Below are 21,123 nucleotides of genomic sequence, written 5' to 3' on the forward strand. Positions count from 1 at the left end.
ATAATCAACTTTATTAAGATGCTCTTGGTAAAATGTCTAGGAGTTAGGGTTCTTGCACAATTGGCTTCCAATTCAAGTTCCGAGAGAAACTGGAGTGCGTATTATGTACACTTGACTATTCATAATCGACCTCTCAGTGATCGAGCCGAGAAATTGGTTTACCTATATTGCAATCACAGGCTACTTAGCAATATTCAATCACAAAGGTATGAAGAAGATAGACCACGGTAGAATGTGGATTTTAATGAAGATGACCATGAGCAAGGGGAAGAGGTGACAGTTGAAGAACTTGAGTTCTATGAGCTTGGTGGATGTACTTTTCTTTAATTGAATGCGAACCTTGAGGTGGATGATTCTCCTCCTACTCGGCAACGAAGGGCATTGCGGAGCAACGATGTAAACATAGATACCATTGTAGATTAACACTTCATTGAGGTGCAGAACAATTGAATTTCATGTAAACCCTTTTTTTTGTGGCTTGTGTCCCGTGGGCCAACTGACTTACCACAATTATTATTTTATTGTCATTTAACATGGTAGTCTTATTATTGTAATTTATGAATTTAAAAAGTATCATAAATTTTGTTTGCAATTCCAATGAGATACTTTATACACTTTGCATTTATAACAATACTTTATGCACCAAGGAAGACTATCAAACCTTCACGGATCAATTTACCAACATTCAAAAATTCATAGTGTAAAGCCCTGGGTGGGATTGCCTAGGAATGACCCTCCTAACCTCCCTTTAAATAGCCCCTTGGGCCTCATTCCCTACCCACACTCGCAGTCGGCCCCTTGGGCCTGGTCCTTGACCACCGGGCTTTTCCCTTGGCATGACATTACTCCCCCCTTGGAGAAGTGTTTTCGTCCTTGAAAATAGGAGTGATGATACACTAATGTTTTCCACAGGGGCATCCTGCATTTCAATTGTTTGCTTGACCGGAACACGGTTCAGTAGGAGGTTCAATGAAACCAAGAGTAACATCTTGATTTTCCACCTTGTTGTCCTATTTGCAACCATCTTGTGTTACCGGTTCCTATCCAATCATAGTGTGTAGACTCCATTTAGAATGCACATGAGCATGCTAAACGAGTTATCACAACAAAGATATACCCGAAAGAGTACCTCTTTTCACTTTCCATGAAAGTAACTTGCTGACATAACTCATCAACCAAGTTTAAGTCCTTGACTGGTTCTCATCAGTAAACAACCCCACCATAACTAGTGTTCACGGTTGAGAACCTGACTTATACATGAAGAGACTAAAGCTAGTCGCAAACATGCTTTACGTATGGTAAGCAAACTCCAACTAGAGCAATAAATGCTTATTAATTTGATTTCTTGGTGCTAACGTATGTACATTTCATATCCTTTAGCACAAGATTACACTTTGTAATCTACCTATCCCCTTGGATAACTGACAGTACTCAGGTGTGTTTCCCCCATGGTTTATAGACAGTCTTCCCAGATGACTGGTACACGAGGATCACAATATCGTACAACATTGCTGAAGAATCAATAACATCCTCAATAACCATCATGGTTAACTTGAAAAATCCACAAGCACCCACAATGAGCCATGATCTCTCTTGATGATGGGTAGATCCAAAAGTAAACTCATAGAGATAGTGCACATAGAGTGCAAAATACTTCATAAGCAACAACTTGATGAATACGCATGCCGTTCCAAATCAGTTTTCGCTAAACACTAGGGCCCATAACACCTAGTGTGCATGCATTTAGCAAAAAATAGATCCGAAAGTGTGTATCCATAATCCTCCTTTCCAATACGTACGTCGAATGTGATTCTCCTAGCACACGTTGAAGAGTAGTGTAAATAGTTGCAAAAAGAAACTAAACATTTTATATTGCAATCATTTGTTGCAAGCCTTGCTGAAATGTTTGAACCATAACAGAAGGTGAAATAGAAGTTACTTCTAGGTACAACAATGAAAATTTTTTCAGTAACAACTCATAGCCTTGCTATATGCATAAACAACCATTTGTAATGTTGTTTAGCAACACTTGTATATTCTAAGTATCTAACAATTTTTGGCCACTGAAATAGCTCCTGATACGTCATGCTGAAAATGGTCTAGAAAACGGATTTGATCAGCACCTAGGGACATCATTGCAACACATAATTGAAATAGTGGCACCAGTGTTTGTCCCAGAGACTCATATTCTCCACATGTGGAATATGTCTCATGTAACGGTGTCTGAAAAAAGAACATCCTTCAAGTACGAGATGCACTTGTGAATGGAGGTAACTGCAAACACTCTATGACAGGAGTGAGAGGGACCCTCATGAGCCTTGCTCCACACTAGCTAAATCAAACTCCATGAGTTCCTAGACCATGTTGTATTCCATGTGACAACATGTGCCAAATTAAACCCTACAAGTGGGTCCATAATTGCATAATGTAGAAACTTATGTTGGACACTACAGCCCAAACAGCTTAGATGACCGTGTCATTTCTCGTAAGAGCAAAAATAGATGAAAACATAGTTCATTCATTTGACGTGGAAAAGCAATAAAAAAGAAACAAAACCAAATCACATGCGTACCTGGAGTTTGAACATAGTGTTCACTTATTCGTAGAGAAAGGCACGTGCCCAAATTTCCCGCCTGCCAAGGCCTGGGAGTGCTAACAGAAAATTAGTGGGGTGCAAGTAATATTGCATATGTAACCTTGGATGTTGCGTTTGCAATCCTAACCCTCGGAAAAAATCCACATTGTCAAACCACTTGGTTAGACTTTTGTAGGGAAATTGCTCAACTAGCAGCCAACAGTATCTGAATTCAACTTTGAAATTTGAAAGGATCCACTACCCCTTGGTAGCTTATGGACTTCTTTTCATGAAAGTGCAAGTGTGATGGGTCCAAGAATTGACCATCAAAACTTTAGTACCCCAAACTGTATTTGTATAGACACTCTTAGTGTTATAGATAAAATAGAAGATCCACTCAAGTGAGAATCGTATTCACCACTGGACCTGCTTTAGATCCAAAAATCCATAATCTTGGGTTTTTGTGAACAGCACTGCTGTCCGAAATGCTTGCTCCATTGATACACCTTAGTAGAAAGAAGCCCTTACGAGTTGAAGTTGTTCAAAAACTCGACTTGATCTTCACATTGAAGGTATCAATGAGTGCAAAAATAATACCCAAAAAATCAGTAATGGCAAGATTCTTGCTTGTCCATTAAAATCAATGGGTACTTAGCTTAATAGAGTTGGTCGATCGTTAAAGCAATCACTGATGGATTACAAAAAGATGGCTCTTAGCCATTCCAAAATAGGTGGCAATAGATGGCTCTTAGCTCTTCCTATTGGTGCTTAGCCCTTCTTGTTGGCTCTTAGCCTTTCCTATTACTATATTGACATAGAAAGATGTCAATAAAATCATGCCTAGTTTCACCTTTCCTGCATAGAAGTTGGAAAGAAAGAGAGAGAGAATGCTGGGCTGAGGAAAAATTCTTATTTGAATGTGTTGTATGTCCTAGCTTATCCTAGAAGCGTACAACTACATGCCCTCGTAGAGAGAGGCTTAGCTTATCCTATAAGCATGCAACTGTGTACTTGGACCACACCCTCATAGAGAGAGGTAGAATAAGTCACATCTTGACCCACTGACCTTGTATGTGATCGTGATTGTATCAAGGTAGCTTTAAATATGGCACTTTGCCTGTGAATAAACATAAAAAATGTGTAAGATATCATTCACTTACCTTGTCCTTGACATAATAGTTAGTGTTATAGCGGAAGTGTAAATAGTAATGAGATGGAATTATGTAAATCTCATTGGCATTGCCATGCACACAGAGGTATGAACTCTTGGCAACATTGACGGCCCTACAGATTGAGCCGATGCCAGAAGTGCCTTGCACAATTGGGCATGAATACATCACAATTGGCCATTGTCCTACGTAAATTGTGAGCTTATATCCACACGTTGAGGAATGCCAAGAACTGTGTGCCAATGTCTTGAATTTTCAAAATAAAAAACTTGCTAAAAAATATGGCTATAGCCAGAGAGAGAGAGAGAGAGAGAGAGAGAGAGAGAGAGAGAGAGAGAGAGAGAGAGAGAGAGAGAGAGAGAGAGAGAGAGAGTTGTATGCACTATATACACCGTTTTGGCACATAAGGAAATAAGTTGTAGACACTTGTCATGTCCCCTTCCAAGTTCGTATGCTCCTAGCAAAGTCCAAACATGGGAAGTCTTATTTTTGCATTATACTTCTCAATAGACCCATGTTGGATGCTACCATTGCTCATAGCTACAGATGCTTGAGCTCGCAAGCAGATGCCATAGCAAAAGAAAATCGACCTTGTCAATCATTCACAAAAAAAAAGACCTTGTCTAATTGTAGATCTTATGAAGAAGCGAAATAAGACGTGCAAGTTATGCATCTTGTATTTGCTTGGCTTGATGAATATTATCCTTGATCATTCACACACATCCATTGCATACCATAGCTATCGAGAAAATGCTCAATAAACAAAAATCAATTGCATACCTCATTATGTATGCCTGCTGACAGGTCCTCTCGTCGTAATACTCAAATGAGTTGCAATCAAGAAATGGTTTGGTAGATACCGTTGCTCGATGCAATAGATTCTCTACTGGTTGTTGCTGAGGGCCTTGCCCGATTCGCCAACAAATTGAAGCTTGTGAACACTTTGATGCTCTAGTTGGGTGACACATACCGTGTTCAAGAGCATCTTTGATCGGAGCCTTGCTCCTTTGTCCCAATGATAAACATTCTTGAGAAACATGGAATGAGAAACATGGAAAGATAGTCGTACTATCTTTCACAAATCCGTAGAATGGTTCTACAAAATAAACTCAAAATCAAGTAAGCTGTAAAGAAATTTTCATACCTACGACCTTGTTGACCAACTGAGGGCGGTGAGAGCTTGCATGAATATATCGTGCTTGATCATGAATTGTATATGGGTGCTCGTAGCTACACAGACCTAAGCATACATGTTCACTTGCTTATCAATTTCGACCTGAGTAACGAAACCCTATCATGATATTCTCAATGTCCTTGTTATTAACATCTTGCGTGTTGCTGCATGCCAAGCTTCTCGTAGCAAGATTCTTTGGAGCCATGGTCCTACCATGTTGACTCATAGCCATGCCGATTTTCCGTGGTCTTGGTCTTTCTTGCGGTTGTGAGAGATTCAGACCCCAAATGTGCCTGGAAGTTGAGAAAAATCTATCTCTTCAATGCCGACATCCGACGTTCCTTGCAAAGTTGGCTGTGTGGAAGTTCTTCACTTGCATGCCGATTACGGCATCCAAAAACCGTAAAAAATGAAGCCAAAAATTTGCAAAAGCTGCAACAAGCTGTTCGCTTGTACATGCTGGTTTGGAGATGCTCGTACAAGCCATTGGGTAGGCCACCGATTTGTATCCGAGGCTTTAGAGACCACATCCGAGGCTTAAGGGGTGTGCATGCACCTATAAGAAATTTGATTATATTGACAGTGGCCAGCCCTTGAGGTTCTGGGCGGTCGCATATGAAAATCACACCTCAACAAGCTAAACAAGCTATGGTGTTTTTTGCAGACAGCGCAGCAAGAGAATAAACGCTTGGACCGGGCCATGCGCAACGTTTCGGCCCTCCTTGCAAAAACGAACTTTGGTGTGCATGCCGAGGCGACCCCATTTGGAACCAGTCGTGCTTCAAACGATGAAGGTCGCGCTCCTCCCTTCTGCAATAAGGGGCGCTTCCCGCGGGCCTCAACCTTGTCGGCTCTGTGTCTTCAAGGGGCCATGCCCACGGCTTCTCTGCTTTTAGGTCGATCTCGACCTCAACCTCTTTTTGCAACTGAGCATGCATGGCATGCAAGCACGCTCTTCCTCCTCCTTCTAGGCATGAGAGAGAGAAAAAGTCTCCATAGCCTTGCATAGGTGAAAGACAGAGAGACCTTTCTTCCATGCCTTCCTCCCTGGCTCTCCCCCCTAAGCTCTGATACCAGTGTAAAGCCCTAGGTTGGACTGCCTAGGAATGATCCTCCAACCTCCCTTTAAATAGCCCCTTGGGCCTCATTCCCTACCCACACTCGCAGCCAGCCCCTTGGGCCTAGTCCTTGACCACCAAGATTTGCCCTTGGCATGACACACAACAAGTTTTACAAGGCTTCAATGTTCATTGCAAGGGAGACATATAGAAGGATCAAAGAGTCACTGCAATCCAGTAATGTACTCCTGAACATCAATCTGCATATTTGGCTGCAAGCACTGATATGTTTTCTTTTGCAAGCAATGAAATAATAAGTCCTGAACAGGTGCCTCCAAAATATAACAATCATACTCTTTTGGACTTATTCATAATCGTAAAATGTTGTCTGGCCTAAGTGGTACAAATGTCTGCCAAGTAATTGGAAATATCTTGCTTGTTGAACCGTTCTTATTTTACATGCATGCCTCGTTTAATCAAAATCACCTCCATAGGATAGTAAATTGATTGTCTCCTTCAACCACTTTGGTATCATTTCAACGTTGAATAGATATGTGTCTGGGATGTCATCGTCTACCCCTTCTGGAGCTTCTTCATTCTGTAATCTGAAAAGATGATCTCCTCGTGGATGCGTCTTCCCTTATTTAACCATGACAGCAAAATCAAACTCTAACAATATGATAACCATCGTACAATTCTTTCAGTATTGCAATGTTTGTTAACGAGGTATAAGAGGGCTTGATGATCACTGAAAAACACAAACTTGTTTGCAAGGAGATAATGCCAAAATTTCTTCACAACGTATATCATTCCTACCCCTTTTCTCTTCATGGTTGTGTAGTTATTTTCAGAACTATTAAGCTGCAAGCTTGCATAGTAGAGTGGGAAATCCATATTTTCTTCTCCTAGCTGGGCCAAGATGCATTTAATAGCAAATGTGTGAAGCAATGATATGAACATAAAAGATCTTCTCCCAATCTGGTGCTTTTAATGCTAGAGCCGATATAAGTGCTTTCTTCAATTTGTCAAATGATTTCTCACACTCATTTGTCCACACAAAGGCTACTATAAGTCTGTAAAGGGGTTTGTCAATGACTGCATACATGTGTATAAACCTCTTGTTGTAACCACAGTGTCCCATAAAGCATTGTACTTGCTTTGTGTTGTTTGGTCTAGGCATCTCTACAATTACTTTTATCTTGTCTAAATCAGTAGATTTTTCTTTCTTCAAGATGATATGTCCTAGGAGTCTGCATTGTTTAACCATAAATACGCACTTTTCTGGGTTTAGACAGATCTTATAAGTCCTGCACTTTTTGAATACTTTTTTGAGATGCTCTGTATGTTCATCTCTCAAGAGAGAGTGCACACATACGTAATCCATATATGTTTCCAAGAATATCCTCAAGTATTCCTTAAAGGCATGTGTCATCAATCTCTGAAAGGTTGTTGGGGCATTGGTCAGGCCAAAAGGCATCACCCTATACGCGTATATGCCCCATTCCATGGCAAACACTATCTTGTATTGATCATCAGGAGCAATTGCAAGTTGGTTATATCTTGAGAACCCATCTAAGAAGGAGTATGCCCGCTTACGTGCCACTTGTTCCAGAACATGGTTAGTAATAGGTAAGGGACAATTATCCCTTATTGTGGCGGCATTAACATTCTTTAGAATCACACATGTCGTAGTTTAACATTCTTCTTAGGCACTAGCACAATGGGAGATACCCAATCGGTGTGTTCTATCTCGTAGATAAACTTAGCTAAGTATCATTGTACGTGTAAGGTCCCTGTCGGCTAGGATTTGCATCGGGTTTTAATGGGATTGTGTGTGGGCATATCATAGGATCTACTCCTTTCAAGTCTTTATATGACCAAGCGAACACATCTTTGAGAAGACCTATGAGCTTTTCCTCCTCTTCCAAATTTAGATATGTTGCTATATAGGCTGGTCGTGGCTCTTCTCCGGGTCTTGCCAAGTCTATCTTCTTTGCATCCTTAGGCCCATTGTAGGACTCCTTGTCCTTTCGCTCTCGTAGAGGTTGCGTCATCTTGGACAATGAACTTTCTATAGTGGGATGGCACACTCATTTTGTCCGCATTTTGCTCATCTTCGCCTTCTCCACTTGCTACTTCCATTGTCCATACTTCTCGGAGAGTTTTCTTAACCTCTCGGTACTTCTTCCTTCTCGTCACCTTGGTCCATTTAGTTTCTCCAAACTCGTTTGATCCTGGTTCTTTTGTTCGTTTGGGTTTTGTTTTAGATTCGAATTTTGGTCTGTTTTCATAGATCTCTTGTGTTCTCTTTTGTTTTTGGATCTTGAGCTTTAGAGAACCTTCCAGATATCTTGTCCTTGACACAGTCTTCAACCTTTACAAGCATCACAAAATGTATTTTATCCCTTATTCTAGGCATTGGGTTCTCTCTTGTTTTGTTTTCAGCTCTCTTTTTCTTGTAGCACTTCTGATGTCTAAGTTTTTGATTTGGAAAATCGTAAAACCGGACATCTGCTATCGTTTCTTCTTGTTCACTTGGGTTGTCAGAGCACTCATTGTTTGCATCATCTACTCTTTCAAAATAAAATGTCTCCTCTTCTTTGGCACTCACTAGTTGATCATCTCCGGATTTTTCCAGAACTAATTTCTCATCATTCGCATTTACTATATTGACCATATAGTATGGAACCATGTCATAACCGTCCTTGTCACAAAGTTTTTTGTGGGGCCATCCGAAATAGCATACATATCTAGGGTTGCTAGAATATGAGTTTATTTTAATGGCTCTAGAGCTTCTTCGGGGAAAGGTTCAGGAATGTATTCCTTATCTTCAATAGCTCTTTCGAGAATACACTCTTCTCATTTCAAACTCCCACAATGTGATCCATAGTTCTTTGGGTCCTAACTAAGCAGGAAGCTCCCATCCTGCTATTGTATAGCTGAATCAAGCTCCTCCATTGGGGTTCAATTTATGTCTTTGTAACTATGGTCTTTAAGGTTTATGTGCATTGTGGTTTCCATCTCCCTGAGGTATATGTGATCATATCCCCAGTCTTGAACCATCTTCAATTGTCGCATGAATGAGGTCCAAGTATGATGTCATAATTGTTCTTCTTGTCAAAGTCAACTATAGCAAAGGTAAGCTCATACTCAATGCCGCAAGAAGTAACAATCACTTTCTCTAGAAGCCCTAGGGGTTTTTCCATGTATTTGTTGGATAGTTATAATTTCATCCCGGTAGCCCACAAGGCAAGTTTTTCCCATTTTTTCAAATTTCCTTGGTGGCGATAGCAACACCAGCTCCACTATCAAGAATTTCCATGGTTGTTACTCCTTAGAGATCAACTAGAAGTGTAGTATTTCCATCTTCACCCTCGTAATACTCTCCAACCTTGTTTAATGGTACAAGTTTTGTGTTCAATTGAGGTTTTTCTAGTTCTCGGATTCCTTCTTGAATCATTGAAGTGGAGTCTCTTACTCCAAATTCTCTAGACATTTCCCAACTATGGTCCACATGTTTGGTCGTATTTGGAGAAGTTTTGCTAGCATAATAGTGCACGTCACAGGTGTAGACAATATTTATATTAATCCCTTAGAGTCCATAGCCTTTCTTGGCAAGAGTCTTTGAGATGGCATCACCTTCACATCTTATTTCGCTTCATACTCTCCCATGTAAGAGAGTAAGGTTCTCAAAGATTGAGGTTGACTCTCTAAAGATTGTATTGATCCTCTATCCCCCCAATATGAGTGCATACCCAGATCTGCTTGAGATCCTGCCTCAAACTCCTCAATAGATGGAAGAAAGACATCCCTTCCCTTACTGGTTTGGTTTACTCTCTGGCTCAACCCATTTGCCTCATTTGCTTCTTGTATTTATCTTCAAAGCTTGTCTAATCCATCATCCTCTCTGTAGGCCTCTTTTATCATAAGATGGAAACCCTCAGATGCCTAATCTGTGGTATTCATCACTATCCTTGGCTTTTCTAATTCAGCTGTGGGATTCTCGATTGTTCCTTCAGTTTCATGCCACGATGGGATTATCAGTGTTGGAACTGAAACTTCTATCCAAATCTTTGGCTTGCTTGCAGGTGGCTCTTAGCAAAGCTTGAGCAGTTTGGATCATTTTTTGACACATCTCCAACCTTTGATTTTCTAACTCAGTGTAAGGATACATCATCTTTTTTTGTCCCTGGTTTTGGTTAGTTTGAAAGCGCACTTTGTAGGATTTCATAAGTGCATCTAGAGGTTCATTCACCTTATCAACTAGTACAGATCCTCCCGAACTTGCACTCTTTGGTCTATTTTTCTCATTAGGTTCTCTGGTCTCTGGAATTTCCAACTCAAGATTAGTTTGATTATCTAATCTCTCTAACCTGTCCCTGGTTGGTTTTAACTCTTTCGCTAGGGCTGTGTGTTCATGTTCCTTCCTAGCTTTCATGCGAGCCTTCCAAGTGTTTCGTTGACTTTTTTGTTCATAACTAGGCGCATCTGTTTTGGGTTCCTCAGTTATTGATTCTTCCCTTGCTTCTTGAGCTTGCGCCCTTGTGACAACTTGTATGGGTATCACTGTTTCATTCTCAGAACCACTACTTGATGGCATTGTCCCCCAATATGTTTAGTGTTGTTTTCACTATTTTATTTGGGTTTTTTGGACAATCACTGATCAAATGAGTAGTGCTGCAATCTGGACAATATATATTCACTCTAATGATCTCTGTATGAGGACAATCTTTTATAAGGTGGTCACCACCATGCTTGTAGCACGGTCCTAGAGGTTGGTGTGGTGCTCTTGGAGTCGCTCTCTTTTGATAGGAAGGCCTTTGTCCTGTTAACCCACCGTTGGCTATGAACAACAATGTGCATTCATCCAAATTGTATATACCTTCTCTTGCAGCATGAGCTGTTGTTGGTGGTCCAACATTCCCAATCATGCTCCAAGGTTTTGGTGCCTTCGCTCTTCAGGTGGATAGTATGTTGAACTAGCCCCGTATTCACTTGGCTCTTTGTAATACACAGACACATGCACTAAGGCTTATGCCTCCGGTTCCTCTATAGTGGGTGCATACATAATGCCCATCGGTCTCGTTCCTGGTAGAGGTGGTTGTTGCTCCAAAACCGCCTGTGGTCGTTCAAACCCTCTTGGTCTTGGAAAATTTCCTACTGTATACCTAGGCATTGGTGGTACCTAAGGAGATGCTACTTGGGCTGGTGGGGCACCTTGTCGCCTCAATAACACTCTTTCCTAGCATGATTCATCCATTTCTGCTCAATGGCATACCACTTAGGTTGCTTAGCCTGTGACTTTGCAATTGGGCTCCTTTTGAGCACTTCCTCAATAAGTCTCTCTTGATTTACCATTACCTCGGTCTTTTGTGCTGACTTAGTAGGCTTAGCTCCACTATGCTGTGATGAAAAATCATCATCTAAATCCTTGTAGTCCCCTTCCTTGTAGACAACACAATTGTCTACTAGGTATAGAGCCTCCTTGGTCAATTCGTTTAGAGTAGAGCTCGTTTTCATATGCAAATCCTTCTGAAGATCTGCATTTCTCAGTCCTTGGATAAATATCAACATGAGTCGGGACTGAGTTGGGAACTCTTCCACAAGACAAAATTTTACATAGCGTTTCAGCCTTAAGGCCGCTTTCCTAACGGATTCTCCCTCTTTCTGTTTGAACTTATGGATTTGCGAGATCGTATTATGAGCTATCCCTCTTTGAAAGAATTCCTCGATAACTCATCAAATACCTCCTCCATTGACTTGAAATCTCTATGTTCAACAAAGTCGAACCAGGGGGAGGCATCCTCCCCTAGAGTTATTCCAAATCTTGCAAACTCTGTGGGAAAGTCTAGTACTTCCTCAGCCTTAATGACACGCACAAAGACTACCACATGATCCCTTGGATCCCTATTTCCAGAATATTTCTTGTTAACCCATTTTGGACTTGAGAAGGTGTAATCCTCTAGTCATCTACCATTCTAAACATAGGATCCCCTATTCCTCCTCTATGAGCCCTTTTTGGCCTAGGATAGGGTACATGTTCCTCCCCTAGTGGTGCTCGCAATCCATAGGTCCTGATTGGTCTAGCAAGTGATCGTTCATCTGCTCGGCTTCTTTCTTCTTGTTCTTGTCCTCTATGTGGTGCTACAGTCTTGGTCAGATTTAGCATTCTCATTCTACTCTCATCGTGGTATTACTGATGGAGTGGTGGTTTTAGTGGTGCTTCTAGCCCTGACATGGCCTGATATCCACTCCCTTTTGTGTTCAAGTCTGATGTTGCAAACTGTTTGAGCCATGCTTGAAATGATAGTGGTGATGCTTGTGACTTCTAAAGGTTAGGCAATGATTGTTTATTTGATTGTGTTGTGGTGTCGTAATCATCTACGAAGGGATTTATAGACTTGCTTGGGGTTTCTATGGGCTTTTGCTTCCCTACCAAAGCCTGTGTCATCAATTCTAGCGTTATCACTTTCCCTACATTGTCTAGGTGAATCGGCTCATATTCTTATTCATACTTATCAACAAAAATAAAATGGTTTCCCGTTATCGAATCATACGAAAACAAGTACAGGACTTTGTCCATGCTTAACATGTTCACATGGGGATCCATGCACCGGTAGTAAGAGGCGGCTCTTCCCTCCTCGTGCTTGTAACTCCTAATATTTTCATAAATCATTGCCATTCTCTCCACTCTCTTATCATGAATGTATAGAAGGATACTAAAAGAGTGAGTTTAGGAGTTATTTCTCGGGTCTCCATAACCATCTTCCATTTTGCTACGTTGTCTTCATATCGATTGTAATTTTATGGGTCTTTGACAATGAGATACCGGTTTCCCTCCTCATCGCAAAGCCTATCAACATCATTGGTTACCATGATTACTGCTAACCCTTTCACTGGCTGTTCTTCAATACAAATGCATTGACGTCCTCAAACATTAGCATACATAAGGGCTCCATGGTCATTGGTTCCCTTAAGAAAAATTGCAGTGTATTTTGGTATGTTTAAGGTTTTTTGAGAGGTGCTACCCCCCATGGTCCCTTGTTGTTGGAACCTCCAAGTTTTTGGTTAGCCATCCACTAATATGATCTTTCAGAAGAGGTGTCAATATCATTGCCCTCTTCTATGATTGGTGCTAGGGGATCTATCCTTCCTTGGTTTACACTCTCTTCTGCCGACACTAAGCTAACTTGTTCTCCTACCACTCTTCGATCTCTTTGAAGACACTGCCAAATCTCAAACTCATCAAATCATTCACACAAACAACTATCAACCCAAACCTCTTACCTTAGAAGACTGGTTGCAGTTGCTCTTTTGTCTCGAGTTTCTTTCAAGCCCCTTTTCAAACTGGTAGAGTACTTTGCAATTCCAACTGATCTTCAACTTGTCGGATCCTTGGTTCTGGCTATCTGTACAAAACTTTGACTTTGCAATCATTTGTCAAATCAATAGTTCTCATTTACTACTGTATATAAAAACAAGACCCTTATATGAGTTCCAAGCCCAGATTTGATAAGACAGATGGAGTGCTATGATCATAGGGGAAGAGTTTTAGACCAGCAATTTCTCAATCAGAGCACTAAACTGGCCTATAGACATCACACATATATGATGTCTAAATTATCAAAATTGACTCAAAATTGAATCATGCACTCTCCTTGATATGCATGGTCCAAATCTAGGCTTACTTTGAAGTTCTAACCCCTGTAGGTAGGTAAATTTCTCCTATGTAGGCCTTGGTCTCTGCCATCTCCTCCGAGAGGTTAACTAAGCCAAAAAGAATCCAAATTGGGTGAAACATGCTCCTTAGGCTTGCTTGGGTGTTAAGCACCATGAGCTCTATTGTTAGTTCTGATCTCTAAATATGCCCCTGAGATATCATACACTGTCGAAAAAATTGCGGTCTTGCCAGGAAAGCATTGGACTTTTGGCTGTGAGAGTTTGTGAGAGAACCCAAAAAACTATATGAAAGAGTTATACCATAGATGCCATAATGTCTAGGGTTTGGAAGGAAGTGCAATCAAATAAGCCCCGCTCTTTCTCTCTTGCATTCATACACACAAAGAAAGAACACAAAAGAGCATATCAAAACAATACAAAGATGAAAATATCAAGGCTATGGTCATATCGTATCATGGGTAATATGAAATGGTTAATGGATGAGTTCATGGCGTTCAATCTTTGCCGACCAAACAAGGTATGAATTTTTCTTTGGAATTGTAATTTGTGCTTACAGTAATGTATATGTTTTGTCTAGTGATTGGGATTAATTCTGTGTACAAATCCTCTTGGTTCATAGCAAGATAACTACACTTATGTCAAAAGAAAAGTTATAGTCTATAAGGGGTAGTATAATGGGATCCGGTGAAAGAAGTATTTCATTAAGCCTTTCTGGGACAAAAAGAAATATTATACGTTGTTGAAAGTGTATTTTATGGCTAATCCATACGTTAATTGTAATAGATCGCACATAATGGAAGCAATAGAAATTCACATCATGTGGATTATTCATCTAAGATAACTCTAGTATGTGCAAATTGTAGATAATGAGAGAAGTGAAGAGAAGAGAAGTTTCCCTCCCAAACCCTATTCTTGCTTGTAGTAGGCAATAAGGATACTTCAGGAAGAGATGTACCTACTAATTTTTATAGTGTGATCGTTCTTGGAATTTGCATCAAACGTTTATCCTTTGCTCTTACAACGGGAATAAAACCCCTGCGTCTGGTGCTTAGGATTTGCTTATATTCTTACAATGAGAGGGATACACACGTAACACCACACTTTACGTTTATCTTTGTAATTTGTAAAATGATGTGTATTTGTATGACTTCGTCACATTCCTATTGATAACATCTCATATATGCGAGGTTTTTGATTCAAAAAATCATAACCCATATTTTTTAATGATATAAAAAATCATAATTAACATCATGCATAATCGTGTGGATATTTTTGTGTATGTTAATCATAAATTACATTCATGTGGACCTGTAGTTTAGGGTTTAGGGTGATTGCTTCATGGTTGTGTTGCAAAGAATGACTAGAATGTGTTGCATTACATGTCACTTATACTGATTAGAAGTTTTGTTTTTTGTTTTAGCTTCTATGCACATCATGGATACTATAGGCAAGATAACGAAAGTTGAGTGCAAATATGTCGAAGAATTTGTATGCACTCATCTTTATGGATTACGAAGTGATCGCCTCCAGGAAGTCTTGCAAGAGTCCTCATACAAACCATTTTTGGATGACTTATGTAGTGCTAAATATGCAACACTATTTGCAAAATTTTGTGGTGCTTCAGGTGGGATTGAAGTCCTTACAGGTGGTCAGTTGGGCCATGACGTGAGTCGAATCATGGGGCAAGTTTGTAGAGTTGCAGAAACCCTTGACTAGAAAATTAAAGGGAAGTCTGTCTTCATGGACCGCATGAAGTAGAGGTCCTCTATAGAAGCATGAAGCAACATGGAAAGAGACCACGCGTAGAAGAATCCAAGGATGTACCCGAAGTGCCTGCCACTTCGGAAGTACCAATCTGTAGCAATGATCCAACGCCACCCAACATGGGAAGTTTAGACTCATGCAACCTCGTCATCATGTGCATGGCTTGCATTGAATTTCCATAAATGGCAAGAATTGGAGAAGGTAGATATGCATGATCACGAAGGTGAAAGTCAATCATGAAACCTTCACAGATGAATTTTACGCTAGCAAGATAATCAAAGGTGATGGCCATAAGAGTGCCAATGACATAGTGTTGCATGATGCCACAATTATGAATATCACTCATAGTGGAATCATTGCTGCTCTGGGATTGGCAAGACACGCCATGCGATCTCCCACGCTCATCTTCAAGATCTGGAATGGTGGAAACCTCGACCACTGGCTAGAGAGACTCCAAAAGGAGGGGAAGAATGTGGCCATGAGCAAGGGTTTCAAAGACACCGAGGGGACCGTTGAAGCTATCAAGCATAATATATGGCCTATCATTAATGGATTTCTCCGAACCTTCATCTTTTTGCACGCGAATAACATCACTCACAATGATATTCATGGGAGCAATATCTTGCTGCATTTTGGTTGGGTTGGAGTTTATGAGGGCGTATGTGATTGGGGTAGTGCAACCTTGTTCCCCACAGAGAACACATTGATGAAGTTTCCAGATCTTCTCCCATCGACTAGGGAAGCTTGGAGCAAGCCCTATTGGTGGGTGGCTCCCGAATGTATATCCACAAATCCTCCAGTCTACACACGTAGTCAAGATATCTACTCCCTTTGTAAATTCATTCAAGAACTCCTTAAATATTTACCTAAGGATGGTGACACTAATTATATTACTTTCCTTAGACGCTTTCAGGAAGTCCTGCGCACTTGTGTGTATACCAATCCCACCCAACACAAGTCCTCACATGATCTCCTCAACATGTTACAAGGCATTAAGCGTGTTGGTCTCACACTTCCAGATATTGCAGGCTTGAGGCCATCCAATGATTGAAATCATACCTTGTAGTTTGAGAATGCGTCTATACTTTGCAATGAAACAATTTTATCTTGTCTCATGTCCATTGTCTTGAAATTTCATGCTATTTTATAACATTGGTGTTGTCAAAGTGATGAGAGATGTGAATTTTAAAATTGTGTATATTGAACATTGATTGTACCATTGATTGTAGTTTTTAATCAATGTATATCTATTGTTTCGGTCTAATATTTTATTGTCGTGTGATTCGGCAGGAAATGGTAGCCCATATGCTCCTCACAATGTTGACGGTGATCTCGACCATGAGGAGTCTCAACACATCCTTAGAGAGGAGAGTCTGTGTTACGGAGCTCAAGACCTCTCCTTATTCTTTGTTGAGGCCACGGAGTTCGAGGGTTTGGAGGGCGAACCAATGAAATTGGAATATGTACGCAAGTGCTCTCCCCCTTTTTTTAAATGAAAGACGTACTGTTCAGGAGGTTAGGTCTTGCCAAGGCAATGGCACCATTGAAAATCTCAGATTTGCGACACAAAGGGCTTTCACGTGTATTGATTCTATATTTCATCCAAAAGGAGTGCAGCCTACCTAACAATGATCAAGTTTCCATGTACTTCATCCAACAAGTCTTCGTGCAAGATATAATGAAGAAGCCCATCCTTTGGACAGACCGTCCTTTCAACGCTGGTGTCAGACTTGGGAGAGCTAAAGAAAGAGCATAAGCATGTCGTGGGGAGATAGATCCACCTGCACAAAAGAGGCTAGCTGTGCTCCTACCAGATGAGCATGAACAAATTGTTAATATTGTGTCTCAAGGGGCTACACTAGCCAGCCAAGGAGAGAGTGTGCTCTCGCTACAAGAGAAGTTGGCAACCAAAGAAGCAGAAGTAGTTGTTTTAGAGAAAAATCTAGCCAGATATGAGGCACGGTACGGTCCTCTCTCTCCCCTACTTGAGGAGGCAGGACCAATTCACGTGGCAGGTATTCAAGAAACAGTGGATTTGCTTGAGGCAACATTGAACACAGATCTTGAAGAAGCAATGGATATCACAATTTCTTAAAGACACTGTAGACTGTAGTAGGAAATTTTAATGGCAAATTATCTCATCCTTTTTTGAGACGCATTGTATTCTCACTATGTTTATGGCAATGAATTTGTTTTGGAGTTGCTAATTGATGACTTTGTTGAGAATTTGGTTTATAGATGTCTTTTTGTTCAGGATTTGAGAATGTTTTTAATTTGGTTGCTACATCATGTCCTCAATACTTATGTTTATACGAACTCTCTTCAATACTTGGCCCTAAATTTAATGGAGAAGACTTATACATTATCCAAAGGTGTGCAAGTTGCTCCTAACTCAAAAAATTGAGATATATAGCTCAATACTGAGCTACAATGAGATAAAGTAGATACATTATCATGAAAAGATGTTTACATTTTGCCATATATCACAGGCACCAGGTCATCAACCTCTTCATTGTCTGAATATTCTGTATCCACTTCCCACTCCATCTCATCATCACTACATCTCTGTCCCGCCACCATTTCATGAGTTTGAAGCACTCCAAAGGGACTTATGCGCTTTGAGTGCACAAAGTCATAATAAGACCAATTGTGCTCATAGCTACCACTGGATGCCGCGACCGAAAGCACCCTGGTCGCCACGTGTTGTAACTCAACTACATCTCCTCCATATTTTTTCCACCATACTAGGCCTGAAAACTTTTTAGCGCTACTAAGAACTCAGGATCTCAAAAAGTTCCTTCCCTATTGGCATAATCCACCCTCTGCTAGAATGCATCCATGCCATCGTTTCCTGGCAACAACTCTGAGCAGATGTTTTAAAGTCTCTCATCGCCTCTTTGTTGGAATCTTGTCCGTTCATTTGAAACTTTGGATCTAAAACAAATGCAGCACCATGCAATGGTGTGTGCATTTGAGCCCATTGTTTTTCCACAAGATGCAGGATTTGTGATCTCTCACTTGCATTGTAGTGGTTGTATTCTTTGGTTTGACGCAGCGCCTTAGACATGATCCAATAAACCTTACCAATGACAAACTTATCTATGTTGACAACCCTTAGTAGTTCCACATAGGGCTAACTAACCCCAACAAGTTTGTCAATGTTCCACCAAAAGTGAGGATATTGCACCAAGGACACACATTTTTGAGTTGCTTCGCGGTGGCTTGGATACTTGCTGAGCCAAGCCTCCCAACAGCGATCTGCAATAGTTTCTATAAGAGCCGCTCACACTTCAATGAGATTATCCAAAACATAGTATGCTGTAGCGAATCGTGTGGCACAGAAAATTTGAAGTGGTTTTTTTGGAGACTTGGAGCGAAATAAAGCATATGTAAACTAATGTTCACGTATAAACTTGACTATGTGATTGGCATCAATAAGAACCTGTTTTATGAATGATAATCTGCCCATATCCTTTAGGAGTAAATTTAGGGTGTGTGCTGCACATCCAAGCCATGTAATTTTTGAGTACTTTTTCATAATGGATAAACCCGCTCCTTTGTAGTTGGAAGCATTATCTGTAACAATAGTTGTCACATTCTTCGGTCCACCCAGTCGAGCGATAGCTCGCTCATATACCTTTGTCAAGTAGAGAGATGTCTTCTCTTTCAATGAGGTATCAATGGCCTCCAAAAACATTGCACCTTTGGGACAAATTACCATGACATTAATCAATGGTTTTTTCTGACAGCTGGTCCATCCGTCCAATATGGTGCAGCCAAACGCTGGAACAAAGTCAAGCACCATTCTCTTGAGAATTGCTTTCGTACTACTCTTGACTTTGTCCACATACTCTGTTCGCATTTTATTATAATCAAGATAGATGAATCCTTTTTTGAAAGTTGACATTAGGGCATCTTTGAAATAGGATTTCTTATCACATTAAATGGGATTCCACAAGCCATGAAGGCTTGTGTCCACTTTAGATGCAATTTGAGCATGTCCTGTTGAGCGAATGCTGCGTGTAGAGTCCCAGGTGTACCGGCTCTCCTGGATGTCCCAACATCTATCCCTCCCATGGTACCATTTGGAAAAATGTAAGGACTTTGATATGTTCGGGTTGTTCCCATTGAAGCTCCTTGGTTAGCTCACATGTTCTCTTGATCTACACTCACTTCTTCTATGTTGACAGATGACCCACCTATCATACCCTTCTGTCTCTTAGGAAGAGGTCCTACCTATTTGCATCTCTTTACATACCCTGCAAAATGAACCCATATGTCTTTAGGTGGTGCTCCACATTCTTTCACATTGGGGCTAGTGCCAAATAAATGTTCTTTGATGCGAGTTGCATTGTCGTGCCACTGATGCCCACAATGTTTGCATTCTAGAAATGCAACTATTTTGCTTCTCTCTTTTTCCTCCACATACGACCACTCTTTTCCTCGCACCACACTTTCTGACTTCATCAAAATATATTCTACAATCAATAGATACACTATGATTATAAATTTTCACCATAATTGTGTAATGAGAAAGATAAAAGGTTATAGATATGATTTGCTAAATTAAAATGATGAATGAATAGCGCTAAGATACTAATTAAGAGAAGATCACCAATGGATATGCCATTCCTGACTACTAGGAGATAAAGAGCATTTGCTCAAGACAACCTAGATGAGCGATGGAGTCATCTGACATTCCACTATCTATGTCTCTTGGCGGTAGGAGCTACTACTCAAACACAATCAATCAACCCTAAAATAACTGAGGTCTTTAATCTCTATTAACATAGAGGTATGAGCTCGATAACATCCATGTGACTCCTAAGTACTATGCATGACTAATATTCACTAAGAGGTAAGATCTTCCGCTCGATCACAACCTAGTGAATCCTACTTCATACCTTAAACCTCACTTGGAAGTAAGAGAATCATCTCATAACAACCAAGAAGCACTAAGTGGACCTATTCTATGTCTGCATCCACCATATTCACTTAGAGGTAAGAGCATAAGCTCAGATAGCAACCAAGTGAATCCTAATTCATACCTTAAACCTCACTTGCATGTAAGAGAATCATCTTATAACAACCAAGAGGCACTAAGTGGAACTATTCTATGTCTATATGGAGGTAAGAACATTTGTTCATGAAAATCAAAAGGCCCTACATAATTAACACTACATCTATGCACATATTATAGCTATGATAGATTTTAACCATCAAATATCACTTTTAGTATCTATTCTAACACAAATATCTAGAGCTAAGAGTATAGCCTCTAATGTTTAGAATTATACAATTATACATTCGCACTATAGCTAAAAGAAAGCCTCTAATGCTTATAATTATTTATTGATCTATTCTAAAATAAGTAGAGCTAAAAGTATAGCCTCTTAAGCTTAGAATAATTTATTTATACTTAAACAATAGAGTTAGAGAATAACTTCTATTGTTTAGAATTATAGGAAATTCAAATCTATCCATTTATTTTATTTTTAATGTAAAAATATTTTATTTTCTTAAAAAATCAAAAGATTTTTTAAGTTGACAACTCAACCTTTCTATGTCGGGGGTAACCTGACACTTTGGTGAAGGGAATTGTAGCTAAAGTACAGAAATTTGAACTATATATACTATTGCAATATCGATCAAAAGTCTATCGGTCAATATATTTTATCGATTGAAAGTCTATTGATCGATATG

The 21,123-nt window shown here is 40.1% G+C and overlaps 1 pseudogene; it reads right to left on the reverse strand.

The window, feature by feature from the left end:
* Nucleotides 1–17,886: 17,886 nt before the first annotated feature.
* On the reverse strand, nt 17,887–19,282 carry LOC147448574 (uncharacterized; annotated as a pseudogene).
* Nucleotides 19,283–21,123: the final 1,841 nt, after the last annotated feature.

Source organism: Adiantum capillus-veneris, chromosome 10, assembly GCF_014529385.1.
Source record: "Adiantum capillus-veneris isolate H3 chromosome 10, ASM1452938v2, whole genome shotgun sequence".
Taxonomy (NCBI): Eukaryota; Viridiplantae; Streptophyta; class Polypodiopsida; order Polypodiales; family Pteridaceae; genus Adiantum; species Adiantum capillus-veneris.